General features: G+C 46.9%; 17 non-coding genes across 17 annotated transcripts; 16 read left to right on the forward strand and 1 right to left on the reverse strand.

The window, feature by feature from the left end:
- Positions 1 to 579: 579 nt before the first annotated feature.
- On the forward strand, positions 580 to 651 carry Trnaq-uug (transfer RNA glutamine (anticodon UUG)). Its single transcript has one exon. It is a non-coding gene; the product is annotated as a tRNA-Gln (tRNA).
- Positions 652 to 1776: 1125 nt separating this feature from the next.
- On the forward strand, positions 1777 to 1848 carry Trnar-ucg (transfer RNA arginine (anticodon UCG)). The gene has a single exon. It is a non-coding gene; the product is annotated as a tRNA-Arg (tRNA).
- Positions 1849 to 2973: 1125 nt separating this feature from the next.
- Trnaq-uug (transfer RNA glutamine (anticodon UUG)) lies at positions 2974 to 3045 on the forward strand. Its single transcript has one exon. It is a non-coding gene; the product is annotated as a tRNA-Gln (tRNA).
- Positions 3046 to 4170: 1125 nt separating this feature from the next.
- Trnaq-uug (transfer RNA glutamine (anticodon UUG)) lies at positions 4171 to 4242 on the forward strand. Its single transcript has one exon. It is a non-coding gene; the product is annotated as a tRNA-Gln (tRNA).
- A 1125-nt stretch (positions 4243 to 5367) lies between these two features.
- On the forward strand, positions 5368 to 5439 carry Trnaq-uug (transfer RNA glutamine (anticodon UUG)). Its single transcript has one exon. It is a non-coding gene; the product is annotated as a tRNA-Gln (tRNA).
- Positions 5440 to 6564: 1125 nt separating this feature from the next.
- Positions 6565 to 6636, forward strand: Trnaq-uug (transfer RNA glutamine (anticodon UUG)). Its single transcript has one exon. It is a non-coding gene; the product is annotated as a tRNA-Gln (tRNA).
- Positions 6637 to 7761: 1125 nt separating this feature from the next.
- On the forward strand, positions 7762 to 7833 carry Trnaq-uug (transfer RNA glutamine (anticodon UUG)). The gene has a single exon. It is a non-coding gene; the product is annotated as a tRNA-Gln (tRNA).
- Positions 7834 to 8958: 1125 nt separating this feature from the next.
- On the forward strand, positions 8959 to 9030 carry Trnaq-cug (transfer RNA glutamine (anticodon CUG)). Its single transcript has one exon. It is a non-coding gene; the product is annotated as a tRNA-Gln (tRNA).
- Positions 9031 to 10155: 1125 nt separating this feature from the next.
- On the forward strand, positions 10156 to 10227 carry Trnaq-uug (transfer RNA glutamine (anticodon UUG)). The gene has a single exon. It is a non-coding gene; the product is annotated as a tRNA-Gln (tRNA).
- A 1125-nt stretch (positions 10228 to 11352) lies between these two features.
- Trnaq-uug (transfer RNA glutamine (anticodon UUG)) lies at positions 11353 to 11424 on the forward strand. The gene has a single exon. It is a non-coding gene; the product is annotated as a tRNA-Gln (tRNA).
- Positions 11425 to 11922: 498 nt separating this feature from the next.
- Trnap-ugg (transfer RNA proline (anticodon UGG)) lies at positions 11923 to 11994 on the reverse strand. Its single transcript has one exon. It is a non-coding gene; the product is annotated as a tRNA-Pro (tRNA).
- Positions 11995 to 12549: 555 nt separating this feature from the next.
- Trnaq-cug (transfer RNA glutamine (anticodon CUG)) lies at positions 12550 to 12621 on the forward strand. The gene has a single exon. It is a non-coding gene; the product is annotated as a tRNA-Gln (tRNA).
- A 1125-nt stretch (positions 12622 to 13746) lies between these two features.
- Positions 13747 to 13818, forward strand: Trnaq-cug (transfer RNA glutamine (anticodon CUG)). Its single transcript has one exon. It is a non-coding gene; the product is annotated as a tRNA-Gln (tRNA).
- Positions 13819 to 14943: 1125 nt separating this feature from the next.
- On the forward strand, positions 14944 to 15015 carry Trnaq-uug (transfer RNA glutamine (anticodon UUG)). Its single transcript has one exon. It is a non-coding gene; the product is annotated as a tRNA-Gln (tRNA).
- A 2096-nt stretch (positions 15016 to 17111) lies between these two features.
- Positions 17112 to 17183, forward strand: Trnaq-uug (transfer RNA glutamine (anticodon UUG)). Its single transcript has one exon. It is a non-coding gene; the product is annotated as a tRNA-Gln (tRNA).
- A 1123-nt stretch (positions 17184 to 18306) lies between these two features.
- Positions 18307 to 18378, forward strand: Trnaq-cug (transfer RNA glutamine (anticodon CUG)). The gene has a single exon. It is a non-coding gene; the product is annotated as a tRNA-Gln (tRNA).
- A 1125-nt stretch (positions 18379 to 19503) lies between these two features.
- Positions 19504 to 19575, forward strand: Trnaq-uug (transfer RNA glutamine (anticodon UUG)). The gene has a single exon. It is a non-coding gene; the product is annotated as a tRNA-Gln (tRNA).
- The last annotated feature ends 358 nt before the right edge of the window (positions 19576 to 19933 follow it).

The raw sequence follows: 19933 nt of genomic DNA on the forward strand, positions 1-19933 counted from the left end.
ATCATACCCCTAGACCAACAGTCCGCAAACGTAAGCAGCTCTGCACCCCGCCACCTACTGAGATCTTGCCGCACTTGCTATTGAAGCATCCAATCTGGACCATATTCTCAAAGAGGTTTCTTAATCCGACACCTACAACATGAGCTGTGCTGAGGACCAATGTAGTTGAAGGCTGAAAGAGCTGCTTGAGTTGTGAGACAGTATGTCGATCGTGTGAAGTGCAAATGTAATAGTGTCAAGCACCATCCGCCCACTACGTAGCGTTGTGTGACAGCACGTACTTTTCGACAGTACTCTGTGTCCATAGCTGTTTTCATAGCTAGGCTGCTTCCAGCACAAAGCATCCACCATACGAAAGTGGCTGTTCCGCGATTTTGATTACCTGACCCTTCGACATCACTTAATGTACGAATACTGGCAAGAATTCTCGCTACATTCGAAGTTGTTCCCTCCACTTTCAACCTACTTGGTTGCTTCATTTGCCACGCAAACACTTCCTGAGGACGCTACATGTAATAAATCGCAGCTTACCGGTTTAATGACATGATGCTGCTCAGTTTAAGTCCGCTAGAGGCACACGGTTCCATGGTGTAATGGTTAGCACTCTGGACTTTGAATCCAGCTATCCGAGTTCGAGTCTCGGTGGAACCTGATTCAGTGTTTTGCGATCGTTTCTAGAAACGTGTACGAGCTGGCAGTTGGAATTGTATATGCAAAATTTTAGCTAGGATCATGTAATGCAAATTGTTAATAGCAGTCCACACGTGAATGGGGAACGCTCCAAATGCTTATGCTTTTGCTACTAGGATTAATAACGGAACGTAAGGGGTTCAACTGCGAGAAGACGACCTCAGCTGCTTCTCCCAGCATCTCTCCGTTTTGGGTGCTGCATGCACATGCATTTAACAAACGTGCATGCGATGTACTAGTTCCTGGGAAACGAATAGAATCGTTGTACGTGTCAGTCTTTAGGTATAGATATAAGTAATCGAAGACGGCTTAATCCTGCTTCGTAGATTGCTTTCCACAAGACGCACTTGCCAGTATCATTGGCCGGTGGCCCGACATGCAGTTTGCCCCGTTGCATGGCTTACTTTCAGAGACTCGCTAGTTTATCGTAGTGCTTGGTTGTCGCGAAAGTGAAAAGTAGGGCCTGTCCGGCATTTGAATCCGGGACCTCCTGCACCCAAAGCAGGAATCATACCCCTAGACCAACAGGCGGCAAAAGTAAGCAGCTGTGCACCCCGCCACCTACTGAGATCTTGCCGCACTTGCTATTGAAGCATCCAATCTGGACCATATTCTCAAAGAGGTTTCTTAATCCGACACCTACAACATGAGCTGTGCTGAGGACCAATGTAGTTGAAGGCTGAAAGAGCTGCTTCAGTTGTGAGACAGTATGTCGATCGTGTGAAGTGCAAATGTAATCGTGTCAAGCACCATCAGCCCACTACGTAGCGTTGTGTGACAGCACGTACTTTTCGACAGTACTCTGTGTCCATAGCTGTTTTCATAGCTAGGCTGCTTCCAGCACAAAGCATCCACCATACGAAAGTGGCTGTTTCGCGATTTTGATTACCTGACCCTTCGACATCACTTAATGTACTAATACTGGCAAGAATTCTCGCTACATTCGAAGTTATTCCCTCCACTTTCAACCTACTTGGTTGCTTCATTTGCCACGCAAACACTTCCTGAGGACGCTACATGTAATAAATCGCAGCTTACCGGTTTAATGACATGACGATGCTCACATTAAGACCGCTATAGGCACTCGGTTCCATGGTGTAATGGTTAGCACTCTGGACTTCGAATCCAGCGATCCGAGTTCGAGTCTCGGTGGAACCTGGTTCAGTGTTTTGCGATCGTTTCTAGAAACGTGTACGAGCTGGCAGTTGGAATTGTATATGCAAAACTTTAGCTAGGATCATGTAATGCAAATTGTTAATAGCAGTCCACACGTGAATGGGGAACGCTCCAAATGCTTATGCTTTTGCTACTAGGATTAATAACGGAACGTAAGGGGTTCAACTGCGAGAAGACGACCTCAGCTGCTTCTCCCAGCATCTCTCCGTTTTGGGTGCTGCATGCACATGCATTTAACAAACGTGCATGCGATGTACTAGTTCCTGGGAAACGAATAGAATCGTTGTACGTGTCAGTCTTTAGGTATAGATATAAGTAATCGAAGATGGCTTAATCCTGCTTCGTAGATTGCTTTCCACACGACGCACTTGCCAGTATCATTGGCCGGTGGCCCGACATGCAGTTTGCCCCGTTGCATGGCTTACTTTCAGAGACTCGCTAGTTTAGCGTAGTGCTTGGTTGTCGCGAAAGTGAAAAGTAGGGCCTGTCCGGCATTTCAACCCGGGACCTCCTGCACCCAAAGCAGGAATCATACCCCTAGACCAACAGGCCGCAAAAGTAAGCAGCTGTGCACCCCGCCACCTACTGAGATCTTGCCGCACTTGCTATTGAAGCATCCAATCTGGACCATATTCTCAAAGAGGTTTCTTAATCCGACACCTACAACATGAGCTGTGCTGAGGACCAATGTAGTTGAAGGCTGAAAGAGCTGCTTGAGTTGTGAGACAGTATGTCGATCGTGTGAAGTGCAAATGTAATCGTGTCAAGCACCATCAGCCCACTACGTAGCGTTGTGTGACAGCACGTACTTTTCGACAGTACTCTGTGTCCATAGCTGTTTTCATAGCTAGGCTGCTTCCAGCACAAAGCATCCACCATACGAAAGTGGCTGTTCCGCGATTTTGATTACCTGACCCTTCGACATCACTTAATGTACGAATACTGGCAAGAATTCTCGCTACATTCGAAGTTATTCCCTCCACTTTCAACCTACTTGTTTGCTTCATTTGCCACGCAAACACTTCCTGAGGACGCTACATGTAATAAATCGCAGCTTACCGGTTTAAAGACATGACGATGCTCACATTAAGACCGCTAGAGGCACTCGGTTCCATGGTGTAATGGTTAGCACTCTGGACTTTGAAATCAGCGATCCGAGTTCGAGTCTCGGTGGAACCTGGTTCAGTGTTTTGCGATCGTTTCTAGAAACGTGTACGAGCTGGCAGTTGGAATTGTATATGCAAAACTTTAGCTAGGATCATGTAATGCAAATTGGTAATAGCAGTCCACACGTGAATGGGGAACGCTCCAAATGCTTATGCTTTTGCTACTAGGATTAATAACGGAACGTAAGGGGTTCAACTGCGAGAAGACGACCTCAGCTGCTTCTCCCAGCATCTCTCCGTTTTGGGTGCTGCATGCACATGCATTTAACAAACGTGCATGCGATGTACTAGTTCCTGGGAAACGAATAGAATCGTTGTACGTGTCAGTCTTTAGGTATAGATATAAGTAATCGAAGATGGCTTAATCCTGCTTCGTAGATTGCTTTCCACAAGACGCACTTGCCAGTATCATTGGCCGGTGGCCCGACATGCAGTTTGCCCCGTTGCATGGCTTACTTTCAGAGACTCGCTAGTTTATCGTAGTGCTTGGTTGTCGCGAAAGTGAAAAGTAGGGCCTGTCCGGCATTTGAATCCGGGACCTCCTGCACCCAAAGCAGGAATCATACCCCTAGACCAACAGGCGGCAAAAGTAAGCAGCTGTGCACCCCGCCACCTACTGAGATCTTGCCGCACTTGCTATTGAAGCATCCAATCTGGACCATATTCTCAAAGAGGTTTCTTAATCCGACACCTACAACATGAGCTGTGCTGAGGACCAATGTAGTTGAAGGCTGAAAGAGCTGCTTGAGTTGTGAGACAGTATGTCGATCGTGTGAAGTGCAAATGTAATCGTGTCAAGCACCATCAGCCCACTACGTAGCGTTGTGTGACAGCACGTACTTTTCGACAGTACTCTGTGTCCATAGCTGTTTTCATAGCTAGGCTGCTTCCAGCACAAAGCATCCACCATACGAAAGTGGCTGTTCCGCGATTTTGATTACCTGACCCTTCGACATCACTTAATGTACGAATACTGGCAAGAATTCTCGCTACATTCGAAGTTATTCCCTCCACTTTCAACCTACTTGGTTGCTTCATTTGCCACGCAAACACTTCCTGAGGACGCTACATGTAATAAATCGCAGCTTACCGGTTTAATGACATGACGATGCTCACATTAAGACCGCTAGAGGCACTCGGTTCCATGGTGTAATGGTTAGCACTCTGGACTTTGAAATCAGCGATCCGAGTTCGAGTCTCGGTGGAACCTGGTTCAGTGTTTTGCGATCGTTTCTAGAAACGTGTACGAGCTGGCAGTTGGAATTGTATATGCAAAACTTTAGCTAGGATCATGTAATGCAAATTGGTAATAGCAGTCCACACGTGAATGGGGAACGCTCCAAATGCTTATGCTTTTGCTACTAGGATTAATAACGGAACGTAAGGGGTTCAACTGCGAGAAGACGACCTCAGCTGCTTCTCCCAGCATCTCTCCGTTTTGGGTGCTGCATGCACATGCATTTAACAAACGTGCATGCGATGTACTAGTTCCTGGGAAACGAATAGAATCGTTGTACGTGTCAGTCTTTAGGTATAGATATAAGTAATCGAAGATGGCTTAATCCTGCTTCGTAGATTGCTTTCCACAAGACGCACTTGCCAGTATCATTGGCCGGTGGCCCGACATGCAGTTTGCCCCGTTGCATGGCTTACTTTCAGAGACTCGCTAGTTTATCGTAGTGCTTGGTTGTCGCGAAAGTGAAAAGTAGGGCCTGTCCGGCATTTGAATCCGGGACCTCCTGCACCCAAAGCAGGAATCATACCCCTAGACCAACAGGCGGCAAAAGTAAGCAGCTGTGCACCCCGCCACCTACTGAGATCTTGCCGCACTTGCTATTGAAGCATCCAATCTGGACCATATTCTCAAAGAGGTTTCTTAATCCGACACCTACAACATGAGCTGTGCTGAGGACCAATGTAGTTGAAGGCTGAAAGAGCTGCTTGAGTTGTGAGACAGTATGTCGATCGTGTGAAGTGCAAATGTAATCGTGTCAAGCACCATCAGCCCACTACGTAGCGTTGTGTGACAGCACGTACTTTTCGACAGTACTCTGTGTCCATAGCTGTTTTCATAGCTAGGCTGCTTCCAGCACAAAGCATCCACCATACGAAAGTGGCTGTTCCGCGATTTTGATTACCTGACCCTTCGACATCACTTAATGTACGAATACTGGCAAGAATTCTCGCTACATTCGAAGTTATTCCCTCCACTTTCAACCTACTTGGTTGCTTCATTTGCCACGCAAACACTTCCTGAGGACGCTACATGTAATAAATCGCAGCTTACCGGTTTAATGACATGACGATGCTCACATTAAGACCGCTATAGGCACTCGGTTCCATGGTGTAATGGTTAGCACTCTGGACTTTGAATCCAGCGATCCGAGTTCGAGTCTCGGTGGAACCTGGTTCAGTGTTTTGCGATCGTTTCTAGAAACGTGTACGAGCTGGCAGTTGGAATTGTATATGCAAAACTTTAGCTAGGATCATGTAATGCAAATTGTTAATAGCAGTCCACACGTGAATGGGGAACGCTCCAAATGCTTATGCTTTTGCTACTAGGATTAATAACGGAACGTAAGGGGTTCAACTGCGAGAAGACGACCTCAGCTGCTTCTCCCAGCATCTCTCCGTTTTGGGTGCTGCATGCACATGCATTTAACAAACGTGCATGCGATGTACTAGTTCCTGGGAAACGAATAGAATCGTTGTACGTGTCAGTCTTTAGGTATAGATATAAGTAATCGAAGATGGCTTAATCCTGCTTCGTAGATTGCTTTCCACAAGACGCACTTGCCAGTATCATTGGCCGGTGGCCCGACATGCAGTTTGCCCCGTTGCATGGCTTACTTTTAGAGGCTCGCTAGTTTATCGTAGTGCTTGGTTGTCGCGAAAGTGAAAAGTAGGGCCTGTCCGGCATTTGAATCCGGGACCTCCTGCACCCAAAGCAGGAATCATACCCCTAGACCAACAGACCGCAAAAGTAAGCAGCTGTGCACCCCGCCACCTACTGAGATCTTGCCGCACTTGCTATTGAAGCATCCAATCTGGACCATATTCTCAAAGAGGTTTCTTAATCCGACACCTACAACATGAGCTGTGCTGAGGACCAATGTAGTTGAAGGCTGAAAGAGCTGCTTGAGTTGTGAGACAGTATGTCGATCGTGTGAAGTGCAAATGTAATCGTGTCAAGCACCATCAGCCCACTACGTAGCGTTGTGTGACAGCACGTACTTTTCGACAGTACTCTGTGTCCATAGCTGTTTTCATAGCTAGGCTGCTTCCAGCACAAAGCATCCACCATACGAAAGTGGCTGTTCCGCGATTTTGATTACCTGACCCTTCGACATCACTTAATGTACGAATACTGGCAAGAATTCTCGCTACATTCGAAGTTATTCCCTCCACTTTCAACCTACTTGGTTGCTTCATTTGCCACGCAAACACTTCCTGAGGACGCTACATGTAATAAATCGCAGCTTACCGGTTTAATGACATGACGATGCTCACATTAAGACCACTAGAGGCACTCGGTTCCATGGTGTAATGGTTAGCACTCTGGACTTTGAATCCAGCGATCCGAGTTCGAGTCTCGGTGGAACCTGTTTCAGCGTTTAGCGATCGTTTCTAGAAACGTGTACGAGCTGGCAGTTGGAATTGTATATGCAAAATTTTAGCTAGGATCATGTAATGCAAATTGTTAATAGCAGTCCACACGTGAATGGGGAACGCTCCAAATGCTTATGCTTTTGCTACTAGGATTAATAACGGAACGTAAGGGGTTCAACTGCGAGAAGACGACCTCAGCTGCTTCTCCCAGCATCTCTCCGTTTTGGGTGCTGCATGCACATGCATTTAACAAACGTGCATGCGATGTACTAGTTCCTGGGAAACGAATAGAATCGTTGTACGTGTCAGTCTTTAGGTATAGATATAAGTAATCGTCGACGGCTTAATCCTGCTTCGTAGATTGCTTTCCACAAGACGCACTTGCCAGTATCATTGGCTGGAGGACCGACATGCAGTTTGCCCCGTTGCATGGCTTACTTTTAGAGGCTCGCTAGTTTATCGTAGTGCTTGGTTGTCGCGAAAGTGAAAAGTAGGGCCTGTCCGGCATTTGAATCCGGAACCTCCTGCACCCAAAGCAGGAATCATACCCCTAGAAAAACAGGCGGCAAAAGTAAGCAGCTGTGCACCCCGCCACCTACTGAGATCTTGCCGCACTTGCTATTGAAGCATCCAATCTGGACCATATTCTCAAAGAGGTTTCTTAATCCGACACCTACAACATGAGCTGTGCTGAGGACCTATGTAGTTGAAGGCTGAAAGAGCTGCTTGAGTTGTGAGACAGTATGTCGATCGTGTGAAGTGCAAATGTAATCGTGTCAAGCACCATCAGCCCACTACGTAGCGTTGTGTGACAGCACGTACTTTTCGACAGTACTCTGTGTCCATAGCTGTTTTCATAGCTAGGCTGCTTCCAGCACAAAGCATCCACCATACGAAAGTGGCTGTTCCGCGATTTTGATTACCTGACCCTTCGACATCACTTCATGTACGAATACTAGCAAGAATTCTCGCTACATTCGAAGTTGTTCCCTCCACTTTCAACCTACTTGGTTGCTTCATTTGCCACGCAAACACTTCCTGAGGACGCTACATGTAATAAATCGCAGCTTACCGGTTTAATGACATGATGCTGCTCAGTTTAAGTCCGCTAGAGGCACACGGTTCCATGGTGTAATGGTTAGCACTCTGGACTTTGAATCCAGCGATCCGAGTTCGAGTCTCGGTGGAACCTGATTCAGTGTTTTGCGATCGTTTCTAGAAACGTGTACGAGCTGGCAGTTGGAATTGTATATGCAAAATTTTAGCTAGGATCATGTAATGCAAATTGTTAATAGCAGTCCACACGTGAATGGGGAACGCTCCAAATGCTTATGCTTTTGCTACTAGGATTAATAACGGAACGTAAGGGGTTCAACTGCGAGAAGACGACCTCAGCTGCTTCTCCCAGCATCTCTCCGTTTTGGGTGCTGCATGCACATGCATTTAACAAACGTGCATGCGATGTACTAGTTCCTGGGAAACGAATAGAATCGTTGTACGTGTCAGTCTTTAGGTATAGATATAAGTAATCGAAGACGGCTTAATCCTGCTTCGTAGATTGCTTTCCACAAGACGCACTTGCCAGTATCATTGGCCGGTGGCCCGACATGCAGTTTGCCCCGTTGCATGGCTTACTTTCAGAGACTCGCTAGTTTATCGTAGTGCTTGGTTGTCGCGAAAGTGAAAAGTAGGGCCTGTCCGGCATTTGAATCCGGGACCTCCTGCACCCAAAGCAGGAATCATACCCCTAGACCAACAGACCGCAAAAGTAAGCAGCTGTGCACCCCGCCACCTACTGAGATCTTGCCGCACTTGCTACTGAAGCATCCAATCTGGACCATATTCTCAAAGAGGTTTCTTAATCCGACACCTACAACATGAGCTGTGCTGAGGACCAATGTAGTTGAAGGCTGAAAGAGCTGCTTGAGTTGTGAGACAGTATGTCGATCGTGTGAAGTGCAAATGTAATCGTGTCAAGCACCATCCGCCCACTACGTAGCGTTGTGTGACAGCACGTACTTTTCGACAGTACTCTGTGTCCATAGCTGTTTTCAGAGACAGGCTGCTTCCAGCACAAAGCATCCACCATACGAAAGTGACTGTTCCGCGATTTTGATTACCTGACCCTTCGACATCACTTCATGTACGAATACTGGCAAGAATTCTCGCTACATTCGAAGTTGTTCCCTCGACTTTCAACCTACTTGGTTGCTTCATTTGCCACGCAAACACTTCCTGAGGACGCTACATGTAATAAATCGCAGCTTACCGGTTTAATGACATGATGCTGCTCAGTTTACGTCAGCTAGAGGCACACGGTTCCATGGTGTAATGGTTAGCACTCTGGACTCTGAATCCAGCGATCCGAGTTCGAGTCTCGGTGGAACCTGATTCAGTGTTTTTCGATCGTTTCTAGAAACGTGTGCGAGCTGGCAGTTGGAATTGTATATGCAAAATTTTAGCTAGGATCATGTAATGCAAATTGTTAATAGCAGTCCACACGTGAATGGGGAACGCTCCAAATGCTTATGCTTTTGCTACTAGGATTAATAACGGAACGTAAGGGGTTCAACTGCGAGAAGACGACCTCAGCTGCTTCTCCCAGCATCTCTCCGTTTTGGGTGCTGCATGCACATGCATTTAACAAACGTGCATGCGATGTACTAGTTCCTGGGAAACGAATAGAATCGTTGTACGTGTCAGTCTTTAGGTATAGATATAAGTAATCGTCGACGGCTTAATCCTGCTTCGTAGATTGCTTTCCACAAGACGCACTTGCCAGTATCATTGGCTGGAGGCCCGACATGCAGTTTGCCCCGTTGCATGGCTTACTTTTAGAGGCTCGCTAGTTTATCGTAGTGCTTGGTTGTCGCGAAAGTGAAAAGTAGGGCCTGTCCGGCATTTGAATCCGGAACCTCCTGCACCCAAAGCAGGAATCATACCCCTAGAAAAACAGGCGGCAAAAGTAAGCAGCTGTGCACCCCGCCACCTACTGAGATCTTGCCGCACTTGCTATTGAAGCATCCAATCTGGACCATATTCTCAAAGAGGTTTCTTAATCCGACACCTACAACATGAGCTGTGCTGAGGACCTATGTAGTTGAAGGCTGAAAGAGCTGCTTGAGTTGTGAGACAGTATGTCGATCGTGTGAAGTGCAAATGTAATCGTGTCAAGCACCATCAGCCCACTACGTAGCGTTGTGTGACAGCACGTACTTTTCGACAGTACTCTGTGTCCATAGCTGTTTTCATAGCTAGGCTGCTTCCAGCACAAAGCATCCACCATACGAAAGTGGCTGTTCCGCGATTTTGATTACCTGACCCTTCGACATCACTTCATGTACGAATACTGGCAAGAATTCTCACTACATTCGAAGTTGTTCCCTCCACTTTCAACCTACTTGATTGCTTCATTTGCCACGCAAACACTTCCTGAGGACGCTACATGTAATAAATCGCAGCTTACCGGTTTAATGACATGATGCTGCTCAGTTTAAGTCCGCTAGAGGCACACGGTTCCGTGGTGTAATGGTTAGCACTCTGGACTTTGAATCCAGCGATCAGAGTTCGAGTCTCGGTGGAACCTGATTCAGTGTTTTGCGATCGTTTCTAGAAACGTGTACGAGCTGGCAGTTGGAATTGTATATGCAAAATTTTAGCTAGGATCATGTAATGCAAATTGTTAATAGCAGTCCACACGTGAATGGGGAACGCTCCAAATGCTTATGCTTTTGCTACTAGGATTAATAACGGAACGTAAGGGGTTCAACTGCGAGAAGACGACCTCAGCTGCTTCTCCCAGCATCTCTCCGTTTTGGGTGCTGCATGCACATGCATTTAGCAAACGTGCATGCGATGTACTAGTTCCTGGGAAACGAATAGAATCGTTGTACGTGTCAGTCTTTAGGTATAGATATAAGTAATCGAAGACGGCTTAATCCTGCTTCGTAGATTGCTTTCCACAAGACGCACTTGCCAGTATCATTGGCCGGTGGCCCGACATGCAGTTTGCCCCGTTGCATGGCTTACTTTCAGAGACTCGCTAGTTTATCGTAGTGCTTGGTTGTCGCGAAAGTGAAAAGTAGGGCCTGTCCGGCATTTGAATCCGGGACCTCCTGCACCCAAAGCAGGAATCATACCCCTAGAAAAACAGGCGGCAAAAGTAAGCAGCTGTGCACCCCGCCACCTACTGAGATCTTGCCGCACTTGCTATTGAAGCATCCAATCTGGACCATATTCTCAAAGAGGTTTCTTAATCCGACACCTACAACATGAGCTGTGCTGAGGACCAATGTAGTTGAAGGCTGAAAGAGCTGCTTGAGTTGTGAGACAGTATGTCGATCGTGTGAAGTGCAAATGTAATCGTGTCAAGCACCATCAGCCCACTACGTAGCGTTGTGTGACAGCACGTACTTTTCGACAGTACTCTGTGTCCATAGCTGTTTTCATAGCTAGGCTGCTTCCAGCACAAAGCATCCACCATACGAAAGTGGCTGTTCCGCGATTTTGATTACCTGACCCTTCGACATCACTTCATGTACGAATACTAGCAAGAATTCTCGCTACATTCGAAGTTGTTCCCTCCACTTTCAACCTACTTGGTTGCTTCATTTGCCACGCAAACACTTCCTGAGGACGCTACATGTAATAAATCGCAGCTTACCGGTTTAATGACATGATGCTGCTCAGTTTAAGTCCGCTAGAGGCACACGGTTCCATGGTGTAATGGTTAGCACTCTGGACTTTGAATCCAGCGATCCGAGTTCGAGTCTCGGTGGAACCTGATTCAGTGTTTTGCGATCGTTTCTAGAAACGTGTACGAGCTGGCAGTTGGAATTGTATATGCAAAATTTTAGCTAGGATCATGTAATGCAAATTGTTAATAGCAGTCCACACGTGAATGGGGAACGCTCCAAATGCTTATGCTTTTGCTACTAGGATTAATAACGGAACGTAAGGGGTTCAACTGCGAGAAGACGACCTCAGCTGCTTCTCCCAGCATCTCTCCGTTTTGGGTGCTGCATGCACATGCATTTAACAAACGTGCATGCGATGTACTAGTTCCTGGGAAACGAATAGAATCGTTGTACGTGTCAGTCTTTAGGTATAGATATAAGTAATCGAAGACGGCTTAATCCTGCTTCGTAGATTGCTTTCCACAAGACGCACTTGCCAGTATCATTGGCCGGTGGCCCGACATGCAGTTTGCCCCGTTGCATGGCTTACTTTCAGAGACTCGCTAGTTTATCGTAGTGCTTGGTTGTCGCGAAAGTGAAAAGTAGGGCCTGTCCGGCATTTGAATCCGGGACCTCCTGCACCCAAAGCAGGAATCATACCCCTAGACCAACAGGCCGCAAAAGTAAGCAGCTGTGCACCCCGCCACCTACTGAGATCTTGCCGCACTTGCTACTGAAGCATCCAATCTGGACCATATTCTCAAAGAGGTTTCTTAATCCGACACCTACAACATGAGCTGTGCTGAGGACCAATGTAGTTGAAGGCTGAAAGAGCTGCTTGAGTTGTGAGACAGTATGTCGATCGTGTGAAGTGCAAATGTAATCGTGTCAAGCACCATCCGCCCACTACGTAGCGTTGTGTGACAGCACGTACTTTTCGACAGTACTCTGTGTCCATAGCTGTTTTCAGAGACAGGCTGCTTCCAGCACAAAGCATCCACCATACGAAAGTGGCTGTTCCGCGATTTTGATTACCTGACCCTTCGACATCACTTCATGTACGAATACTGGCAAGAATTCTCGCTACATTCGAAGTTGTTCCCTCCACTTTCAACCTACTTGGTTGCTTCATTTGCCACGCAAACACTTCCTGAGGACGCTACATGTAATAAATCGCAGCTTACCGGTTTAATGACATGATGCTGCTCAGTTTACGTCCGCTAGAGGCACACGGTTCCATGGTGTAATGGTTAGCACTCTGGACTCTGAATCCAGCGATCCGAGTTCGAGTCTCGGTGGAACCTGATTCAGTGTTTTGCGATCGTTTCTAGAAACGTGTACGAGCTGGCAGTTGGAATTGTATATGCAAAATTTTAGCTAGGATCATGTAATGCAAATTGTTAATAGCAGTCCACACGTGAATGGGGAAGGCTCCAAATGCTTATGCTTTTGCTACTAGGATTAATAACGGAACGTAAGGGGTTCAACTGCGAGAAGACGACCTCAGCTGCTTCTCCCAGCATCTCTCCGTTTTGGGTGCTGCATGCACATGCATTTAACAAACGTGCATGCGATGTACTAGTTCCTGGGAAACGAATAGAATCGTTGTACGTGTCAGTCTTTAGGTATAGATATAAGTAATCGAAGACGGCTTAATCCTGCTTCGTAGATTGCTTTCCACAAGACGCACTTGCCAGTATCATTGGCCGGTGGCCCGACATGCAGTTTGCCCCGTTGCATGGCTTACTTTTAGAGGCTCGCTAGTTTATCGTAGTGCTTGGTTGTCGCGAAAGTGAAAAGTAGTGCCTGTCCGGCATTTGAATCCGGGACCTCCTGCACCCAAAGCAGGAATCATACCCCTAGAAAAACAGGCGGCAAAAGTAAGCAGCTGTGCACCCCGCCACCTACTGAGATCTTGCCGCACTTGCTATTGAAGCATCCAATCTGGACCATATTCTCAAAGAGGTTTCTTAATCCGACATCTACAACATGAGCTGTGCTGAGGACCAATGTAGTTGAAGGCTGAAAGAGCTGCTTGAGTTGTGAGACAGTATGTCGATCGTGTGAAGTGCAAATGTAATCGTGTCAAGCACCATCAGCCCACTACGTAGCGTTGTGTGACAGCACGAACTTTTCGACAGTACTCTGTGTCCATAGCTGTTTTCATAGACAGGCTGCTTCCAGCACAAAGCATCCACCATACGAAAGTGGCTGTTCCGCGATTTTGATTACCTGACCCTTCGACATCACTTCATGTACGAGTACTGGCAAGAATTCTCGCTACATTCGAAGTTGTTCCCTCCACTTTCAACCTACTTGGTTGCTTCATTTGCCACGCAAACACTTCCTGAGGACGCTACATGTAATAAATCGCAGCTTACCGGTTTAATGACATGATGCTGCTCAGTTTACGTCCGCTAGAGGCACACGGTTCCATGGTGTAATGGTTAGCACTCTGGACTCTGAATCCAGCGATCCGAGTTCGAGTCTCGGTGGAACCTGATTCAGTGTTTTGCGATCGTTTCTAGAAACGTGTACGAGCTGGCAGTTGGAATTGTATATGCAAAATTTTAGCTAGGATCATGTAATGCAAATTGTTAATAGCAGTCCACACGTGAATGGGGAAGGCTCCAAATGCTTATGCTTTTGCTACTAGGATTAATAACGGAACGTAAGGGGTTCAACTGCGAGAAGACGACCTCAGCTGCTTCTCCCAGCATCTCTCCGTTTTGGGTGCTGCATGCACATGCATTTAACAAACGTGCATGCGATGTACTAGTTCCTGGGAAACGAATAGAATCGTTGTACGTGTCAGTCTTTAGGTATAGATATAAGTAATCGAAGACGGCTTAATCCTGCTTCGTAGATTGCTTTCCACAAGACGCACTTGCCAGTATCATTGGCCGGTGGCCCGACATGCAGTTTGCCCCGTTGCATGGCTTACTTTTAGAGGCTCGCTAGTTTATCGTAGTGCTTGGTTGTCGCGAAAGTGAAAAGTAGTGCCTGTCCGGCATTTGAATCCGGGACCTCCTGCACCCAAAGCAGGAATCATACCCCTAGAAAAACAGGCGGCAAAAGTAAGCAGCTGTGCACCCCGCCACCTACTGAGATCTTGCCGCACTTGCTATTGAAGCATCCAATCTGGACCATATTCTCAAAGAGGTTTCTTAATCCGACATCTACAACATGAGCTGTGCTGAGGACCAATGTAGTTGAAGGCTGAAAGAGCTGCTTGAGTTGTGAGACAGTATGTCGATCGTGTGAAGTGCAAATGTAATCGTGTCAAGCACCATCAGCCCACTACGTAGCGTTGTGTGACAGCACGAACTTTTCGACAGTACTCTGTGTCCATAGCTGTTTTCATAGACAGGCTGCTTCCAGCACAAAGCATCCACCATACGAAAGTGGCTGTTCCGCGATTTTGATTACCTGACCCTTCGACATCACTTCATGTACGAGTACTGGCAAGAATTCTCGCTACATTCGAAGTTGTTCCCTCCACTTTCAACCTACTTGGTTGCTTCATTTGCCACGCAAACACTTCCTGAGGACGCTACATGTAATAAATCGCAGCTTACCGGTTTAATGACATGATGCTGCTCAGTTTAAGTCCGCTAGAGGCACTTGGTTCCATGGTGTAATGGTTAGCACTGTGGACTTTGAATCCAGCGATCCGAGTTCGAGTCTCGGTGGAACCTGATTCAGTGTTTTGCGATCGTTTCTAGAAACGTGTACGAGCTGGCAGTTGGAATTGTATATGCAAAATTTTAGCTAGGATCATGTAATGCAAATTGTTAATAGCAGTCCACACGTGAATGGGGAACGCTCCAAATGTTTATGCTTTTGCTACTAGGATTAATAACGGAACGTAAGGGGTTCAACTGCGAGAAGACGACCTCAGCTGCTTCTCCCAGCATCTCTCCGTTTTGGGTGCTGCATGCACATGCATTTAACAAACGTGCATGCGATGTACTAGTTCCTGGGAAACGAATAGAATCGTTGTACGTGTCAGTCTTTAGGTATAGATATAAGTAATCGAAGACGGCTTAATCCTGCTTCGTAGATTGCTTTCCACAAGACGCACTTGCCAGTATCATTGGCCGGTGGCCCGACATGCAGTTTGCCCCGTTGCATGGCTTACTTTCAGAGACTCGCTAGTTTATCGTAGTGCTTGGTTGTCGCGAAAGTGAAAAGTAGGGCCTGTCCGGCATTTGAATCCGGGACCTCCTGCACCCAAAGCAGGAATCATACCCCTAGACCAACAGTCCGCAAACGTAAGCAGCTGTGCACCCCGCCACTACTGAGATCTTGCCGCACTTGCTATTGAAGCATCCAATCTGGACCATATTCTCAAAGAGGTTTCTTAATCCGACACCTACAACATGAGCTGTGCTGAGGACCAATGTAGTTGAAGGCTGAAAGAGCTGCTTGAGTTGTGAGACAGTATGTCGATCGTGTGAAGTGCAAATGTAATAGTGTCAAGCACCATCCGCCCACTACGTAGCGTTGTGTGACAGCACGTACTTTTCGACAGTACTCTGTGTCCATAGCTGTTTTCATAGCTAGGCTGCTTCCAGCACAAAGCATCCACCATACGAAAGTGGCTGTTCCGCGATTTTGATTACCTGACCCTTCGACATCACTTCATGTACGAATACTGGCAAGAATTCTCGCTACATTCGAAGTTGTTCCCTCCACTTTCAACCTACTTGGTTGCTTCATTTGCCACGCAAACACTTCCTGAGGACGCTACATGTAATAATTGTTAATAGCAGTCCACACGTGAATGGGGAAGGCTCCAAATGCTTATGCTTTTGCTACTAGGATTAATAACGGAACGTAAGGGGTTCAACTGCGAGAAGACGACCTCAGCTGCTTCTCCCAGCATCCCTCCATTTTGGGTGCTGCATGCACATGCATTTAACAAACGTGCATGCGATGTACTAGTTCCTGGGAAACGAATAGAATCGTTGTACGTGTCAGTCTTTAGGTATAGATATAAGTAATCGAAGACGGCTTAATCCTGCTTCGTAGACTGCTTTCCACAAGACGCACTTGCCAGTATCATTGGCCGGTGGCCCGACATGCAGTTTGCCCCGTTGCATGGCTTACTTTTAGAGGCTCGCTAGTTTATCGTAGTGCTTGGTTGTCGCGAAAGTGAAAAGTAGTGCCTGTCCGGCATTTGAATCCGGGACCTCCTGCACCCAAAGCAGGAATCATACCCCTAGAAAAACAGGCGGCAAAAGTAAGCAGCTGTGCACCCCGCCACCTACTGAGATCTTGCCGCACTTGCTATTGAAGCATCCAATCTGGACCATATTCTCAAAGAGGTTTCTTAATCCGACATCTACAACATGAGCTGTGCTGAGGACCAATGTAGTTGAAGGCTGAAAGAGCTGCTTGAGTTGTGAGACAGTATGTCGATCGTGTGAAGTGCAAATGTAATCGTGTCAAGCACCATCAGCCCACTACGTAGCGTTGTGTGTCAGCACGTACTTTTCGACAGTACTCTGTGTCCATAGCTGTTTTCATAGACAGGCTGCTTCCAGCACAAAGCATCCACCATACGAAAGTGGCTGTTCCGCGATTTTGATTACCTGACCCTTCGACATCACTTCATGTACGAGTACTGGCAAGAATTCTCGCTACATTCGAAGTTGTTCCCTCCACTTTCAACCTACTTGGTTGCTTCATTTGCCACGCAAACACTTCCTGAGGACGCTACATGTAATAAATCGCAGCTTACCGGTTTAATGACATGATGCTGCTCAGTTTAAGTCCGCTAGAGGCACTTGGTTCCATGGTGTAATGGTTAGCACTGTGGACTTTGAATCCAGCGATCCGAGTTCGAGTCTCGGTGGAACCTGATTCAGTGTTTTGCGATCGTTTCTAGAAACGTGTACGAGCTGGCAGTTGGAATTGTATATGCAAAATTTTAGCTAGGATCATGTAATGCAAATTGTTAATAGCAGTCCACACGTGAATGGGGAACGCTCCAAATGTTTATGCTTTTGCTACTAGGATTAATAACGGAACGTAAGGGGTTCAACTGCGAGAAGACGACCTCAGCTGCTTCTCCCAGCATCTCTCCGTTTTGGGTGCTGCATGCACATGCATTTAACAAACGTGCATGCGATGTACTAGTTCCTGGGAAACGAATAGAATCGTTGTACGTGTCAGTCTTTAGGTATAGATATAAGTAATCGAAGACGGCTTAATCCTGCTTCGTAGATTGCTTTCCACAAGACGCACTTGCCAGTATCATTGGCCGGTGGCCCGACATGCAGTTTGCCCCGTTGCATGGCTTACTTTCAGAGACTCGCTAGTTTATCGTAGTGCTTGGTTGTCGCGAAAGTGAAAAGTAGGGCCTGTCCGGCATTTGAATCCGGGACCTCCTGCACCCAAAGCAGGAATCATACCCCTAGACCAACAGTCCGCAAACGTAAGCAGCTGTGCACCCCGCCACTACTGAGATCTTGCCGCACTTGCTATTGAAGCATCCAATCTGGACCATATTCTCAAAGAGGTTTCTTAATCCGACACCTACAACATGAGCTGTGCTGAGGACCAATGTAGTTGAAGGCTGAAAGAGCTGCTTGAGTTGTGAGACAGTATGTCGATCGTGTGAAGTGCAAATGTAATAGTGTCAAGCACCATCCGCCCACTACGTAGCGTTGTGTGACAGCACGTACTTTTCGACAGTACTCTGTGTCCATAGCTGTTTTCATAGCTAGGCTGCTTCCAGCACAAAGCATCCACCATACGAAAGTGGCTGTTCCGCGATTTTGATTACCTGACCCTTCGACATCACTTCATGTACGAATACTGGCAAGAATTCTCGCTACATTCGAAGTTGTTCCCTCCACTTTCAACCTACTTGGTTGCTTCATTTGCCACGCAAACACTTCCTGAGGACGCTACATGTAATAAATCGCAGCTTACCGGTTTAATGACATGATGCTGCTCAGTTACGTCCGCTAGAGGCACACGGTTCCATGGTGTAATGGTTAGCACTCTGGACTCTGAATCCAGCGATCCGAGTTCGAGTCTCGGTGGAACCTGATTCAGTGTTTTGCGATCGTTTCTAGAAACGTGTACGAGCTGGCAGTTGGAATTGTATATGCAAAATTTTAGCTAGGATCATGTAATGCAAATTGTTAATAGCAGTCCACACGTGAATGGGGAACGCTCCAAATGCTTATGCTTTTGCTACTAGGATTAATAACGGAACGTAAGGGGTTCAACTGCGAGAAGACGACCTCAGCTGCTTCTCCCAGCATCTCTCCGTTTTGGGTGCTGCATGCACATGCATTTAACAAACGTGTATGCGATGTACTAGTTCCTGGGAAACGAATAGAATCGTTGTACGTGTCAGTCTTTAGGTATAGATATAAGTAATCGAAGACGGCTTAATCCTGCTTCGTAGATTGCTTTCCACAAGACGCACTTGCCAGTATCATTGGCCGGTGGCCCGACATGCAGTTTGCCCCGTTGCATGGCTTACTTTCAGAGACTCGCTAGTTTATCGTAGTGCTTGGTTGTCGCGAAAGTGAAAAGTAGGGCCTGTCCGGCATTTGAATCCGGGACCTCCTGCACCCAAAGCTGGAAACATACCCCTAGACCAACAGGCCGCAAAAGTAAGCAGCTGTGCACCCCGCCACCTACTGAGATCTTGCCGCACTTGCTACTGAAGCATCCAATCTGGACCATATTCTCAAAGAGGTTTCTTAATCCGACACCTACAACATGAGCTGTGCTGAGGACCAATGTAGTTGAAGGCTGAAAGAGCTGCTTGAGTTGTGAGACAGTATGTCGATCGTGTGAAGTGCAAATGTAATCGTGTCAAGCACCATCCGCCCACTACGTAGCGTTGTGTGACAGCACGTACTTTTCGACAGTACTCTGTGTCCATAGCTGTTTTCAGAGACAGGCTGCTTCCAGCACAAAGCATCCACCATACGAAAGTGGCTGTTCCGCGATTTTGATTACCTGACCCTTCGACATCACTTCATGTACGAATACTGGCAAGAATTCTCGCTACATTCGAAGTTGTTCCCTCCACTTTCAACCTACTTGGTTGCTTCATTTGCCACGCAAACACTTCCTGAGGACGCTACATGTAATAAATCGCAGCTTACCGGTTTAATGACATGATGCTGCTCAGTTTAAGTCCGCTAGAGGCACACGGTTCCATGGTGTAATGGTTAGCACTCTGGACTTTGAATCCAGCGATCCGAGTTCGAGTCTCGGTGGAACCTGATTCAGTGTTTTGCGATCGTTTCTAGAAACGTGTACGAGCTGGCAGTTGGAATTGTATATGCAAAATTTTAGCTAGGATCATGTAATGCAAATTGTTAATAGCAGTCCACACGTGAATGGGGAACGCTCCAAATGCTTATGCTTTTGCTACTAGGGTTAATAACGGAACGTAAGGGGTTCAACTGCGAGAAGACGACCTCAGCTGCTTCTCCCAGCATCTCTCCGTTTTGGGTGCTGCATGCACATGCATTTAACAAACGTGCATGCGATGTACTAGTTCCTGGGAAACGAATAGAATCGTTGTACGTGTCAGTCTTTAGGTATAGATATAAGTAATCGAAGACGGCTTAATCCTGC

Source organism: Schistocerca gregaria, chromosome 3 (assembly GCF_023897955.1).
Source record: "Schistocerca gregaria isolate iqSchGreg1 chromosome 3, iqSchGreg1.2, whole genome shotgun sequence".
In the NCBI taxonomy this organism is placed as follows: domain Eukaryota; kingdom Metazoa; phylum Arthropoda; class Insecta; order Orthoptera; family Acrididae; genus Schistocerca; species Schistocerca gregaria.